Raw genomic sequence first — 4,727 nt, forward strand, 5'->3', positions numbered from 1 at the left:
AAATAAAGGTATAGGAAAGGTCATAATGCCACTTCTTTTCCTCACATGATATAGAGTGGTCATGATATGTCACTTCTATTTGATTTATTAAAAAAAATCAAATTATCAAAAATTAATAACAATAATATTTTCTCAAATAAATAATTAGTAAAAACATGAATATCTATTAACTAATTCTAAAATATAAAAATATAATTAACGGTCTTGAGTATTCACTTTTTTTCCTCAACTCATCCTTTAAATAGTTGCACTACGCCCTTTCTTTTTGTAAAAATAAATAAAACACACCTAACCAATAAACATTTTTCTAGTTAGAACTATGTAGTCTTAATTTCTTACCGTCCATGAGGAAATGTATGAGCAAGACAAAATATTGTTATACATAAAAAATTAAAATAAGTTATTATTTTATATATAAATAAATAAAATATTCAAACAATTTTAGGATATAAAATAATTTGTGCAATTAGTGAAGGTACCGTCTAGTTCGGACGGACGTGGTGTTAACATAGTTCATGATCTCTAATTAACTCTTGATTTCAGATCTCTAAATTAGCGACTAATGTGTTTCAACAATAGGTATAAAAAGAGTTTTCTGTATTTTGACTACACAAATGTTATGGGGACTCCAACTCAATATAGAAAGAGTATAATCTCCATCCTTCCTCCTCTTAAGTTATTTAATGTATCTTCAACCGAAAAATGTATATAATTGTTCAAACAATAAGTTCAGGAAATGAATTGGATACTCAAAACTCTTCCTTTACACTTAACATAATTATTATATTTTAAATTTTTTTATAATTAATTAAATGAAAAATATTTGTTTTTTATTGTTTTCTATTGATTGTTTTTAATAAAGTAAACATTTGTTGTCATTATGGTTTAATTTTAATTAATTATTTAAGATTATTTATTTAATTACAAAGGATAAAATTATTATTTTTAAAAAATTAAAAATTATTTATATAATAAAAATAAAATATTTATTATTACTTATATAAAACCGAAATTATTCAATTAAAATAAATAAAAATGAATAAAAAGAAATTGTATTCTTGCATTTAGCATCCTTTGACTAGGTTTTAATGGATTATAAAAATGATAAAAAAAATGAAGAGAAATGTACCACGAATCTCGAGTTATGAAGTTATTCTTTTCAGACTCTCTTATACTTTTTAGTGTTTCTATCTAGTCTTTTTTGTGTGTTTCTTCCTGATATTTTTTGTAGGTATTCTCAAATAACTTCTAACCTTCGTATCTCCAATTCCCAAATGATTATCCATTTGAATTTTTATTTTCTTATATTTGTATTTTTATTAAAAAAACACCAATAATTTTTATTTTCTTGTATAGATTTTTATTTTGTTATTGTTATTTATATTTTCCTTTTGAATGAAATTAATTTTTTAGCCCTTTTATTATGAGTTAGATAAAATTAAATGTTGATACTTATAATATAATATTATATTAGCTTTTAATTATAATATTGTAGATAAAATATATGTTAGTTTATTTAAAAGTTTACCTTCATAATTTATTACCCCTCCCATTTAAAACTTTAGCTTATTGGTTTGCATAACTTTTAAGTCAATTAAATTGTTTTCTTTTAATTTGAATTGGTATAGTAGTCAACTTATAAGCAAAGTCATCTTATAAGTTTTATCAAATGATACCAGATTTTAAGACAAATTGGATCGGGCCTTAAAATTGGGCCTTAAAATTGCGCCTATCTATTAGTAGATTAAGCTCAGACATGAGTTTGAAAAGTAGAAATAACACATGTTAGTTGTAAATAGACCCATGATTAATAAACAAAGTTTCACTGTGATGTATATCTTTGGAAAAAGCATACCTAATTACATTATTCGGCCTACCTCGACTAGCGTATTCCAACCTTTGTCCTTATGCAACAATACTGGGTTTGATTCGGGCATCTTAATAACTGTTGATAGTGTCAGTGGAAAATTCAGTTCACACCTACGTAACTGCCCACTCCATAAACCCATAGCAGAAGCGAAAGGTAGCATTTTTTGGTTTTTTATTTCCTTCTCAACCATGGAAACGAATTGGCACAAGAAGATGGCGATGTATCTGATTTTGTTGTTCTTTGCTTTTGATGGTTCGAGTGCGTGGACTGGTGAAATCCATGGAAGAGTTTTCTGTGATGTATGTGCTGATTCTTCTGTTGGACCCGAGGACCATGTTCTTCAAGGCATTCCTCTCTCTATTGCATTTGTTTTTCAATTATATGTTATTTTTGAATTTGTTATTGGAGTAGGATTTTGTTCTCTGTGGTGGAGGTTACTTGTTTGCTTTTATTGTTCATGAGTCATGATGATAACACCGGTACAAGAAACACGAAAATGGAGAAGAAAGTGTACAAAATCGATTCGGAATCAATTCGATTCCAAATACTAATACCTCGTTTATTGATTGTAAGAATGGAGAAGATTACCAGATGAACCCTAATTGATTCCCCCAAATCAATTAGACGTTAAAAGATTAATTCCCTGAATCAATCCCTCTCCTCTACTCAATTCTCACAAACTACTTACAATAACCCCTATCACCTATTTATACCTTCTGTCCATTCCCTCATTCACTGCTACAGCAGTTACTAAAACTACTCCTAAGAGCTTAATTACTATGCTGCCACGTGGACTAGTGGCTGTCACGTGGTTTCTCCCGCATCCTATCACGTGACTTTGTCATTCTCTACTAATTGTTGTTACGTAATGGAATTATTTTAATTTTTAAATCTATTTAATATTTCTAGGGAGAATTTTTAACTTGATTGGATTGTTGTAGTCATTAGTGACTGTGAGAACTTCAGAAACACTTAACGTGAAGGAATATGTTTTCAGAATTTGTTTGTCAAACTACTAGAAACCATTAGGAAATGCTAATGATGATTTATGCTAAGTGGTTTTGTCTATAAAACTGTTTTAAACCAATGATTTAAATTGTGGATCGCTTCACTTGATGCGGCTGCAATATTGCGGTTGCGGTGGCCGCCGCAACTGCATAACACTGCAATTGTGGTGTGACTCTGAAACATAGTGATACGACCGCATCGGGTCGCACCGCAACCACATCGGATTGCATCTGGACCACATTATGCTTTATCAGACTACATGGAATTCATATATAATTTTTTAATCACAAAATAATTCACATTGCAATGGTCGCAATCTGCATTGGAAAGGTCACAATGACCGCAATCATAGTAATCGTAACCGTTAGCGGAATCGCGACCATAATTTAAAACATTGGTCACTGCCATAGTGGTCATCTTGCGCTGAGAATTATTTTGTGATTAAAAAAATATTTTTGAATTCAATGCAGTTCGATGCGGATTAGTGCGACTTAAATGCGGTCCAATGTGGTTGCACTGTAGTCTGACGTGGTCGTATAATTATGATTCGATCACACTACAATTGGGGCATGATATGGTTGCAACAAGCACCACAACCACAATATTGTGGCCGCATGTAGTTTTCATTTTGAATCACTATATTGAACTAATCAACAAATGTTTATGACATGGCAGTGCCTGTGGATAACATTTGACCAATTGTTCTGTATAAGTTTTTAAGAAGGGAATGATGAAATCATTTTTCACCATTTCCTTCCCAATTGTTTGATAATAGGAAACAAAGGGAGAACAAGATGGCCTGTATGTAATAATTAATGAAAACATGTTTAAAATGAAAACAGATTGCAAACCAGGCTTCTCTTAATTGTAGAAAAGATGTCTGGGTTTTCTATCTTCTGTCTAACTAGTCAAAAAAACTGTTCTATATATTAAATCTATGTCTACATTCAATTCTGGTTCTGCAATTGAAGTTTCAACTTGTCCATTTTCCTTTCTAGGTTCAGTCACAAATAATTGGAGACTTTTTCATTAATAGTTCAATCTCATAGATAGTTTCATAAATTGGACTTGTAAATAGATGCATTAGAACCTCACCTTAAGATCATACTGTGCAGTGTTTAACTTTGTTAAAGCTTGTTGCTTTGTTGAAATTGACTGATATAACCTAGTACTTTCCTGTCAAACCCATTGAAGCTTAGATATTAATGATTGATACAATCATCCTTTGATTAAAAAATTACTGATTGATTAGAATTACTCACCAGATTCACTTTATCCTTATTTTAGTCAAGGATGGCTTGTATGTAACATATATATCGAAATCAATTTCCAACAACCCTTTACTATTCTATACATTACAATTAACAGTGTTGTAGTCCCCAACTATTGGGAGAACATCTTCTGTCCCAAAAGAGTGTACCACTTTATGTCTCACTGCTTGTGATTGGTCAGAAAAATTTAATTATTAAAGTTTTAACTTAAATATATTTTTTAACCAATCACAAGCAATGATACATAGAGTGACACATCATATGAGATAGTAGATCTGATCCCATATTAGGAGAACATCTTCTGTCCCAAAAGAGTGTACCACTTTATGTCTCACTCCTTGTGATTGGTCAGAACAATATTTAATTATTAAATTTTTAACTTCAATATATTTTTTAACCAATCACAAGCAATGGTACATAGAGTGGCACATCATATGAGACAGTAGATGTGAGCCCTTAACTATTCTGGTTGGTGTCCTTACATAAGCATTAAATTAGTTTTCAGTTTTAACTTTTCTTCAGTAGAATGGATCTCCTCATGACTTTTTCCTTGTTATGTGATTAAGTAAAGAGGGACC

Source organism: Lupinus angustifolius, unplaced genomic scaffold (assembly GCF_001865875.1).
Source record: "Lupinus angustifolius cultivar Tanjil unplaced genomic scaffold, LupAngTanjil_v1.0 Scaffold_17_127, whole genome shotgun sequence".
Classification (NCBI taxonomy): domain Eukaryota; kingdom Viridiplantae; phylum Streptophyta; class Magnoliopsida; order Fabales; family Fabaceae; genus Lupinus; species Lupinus angustifolius.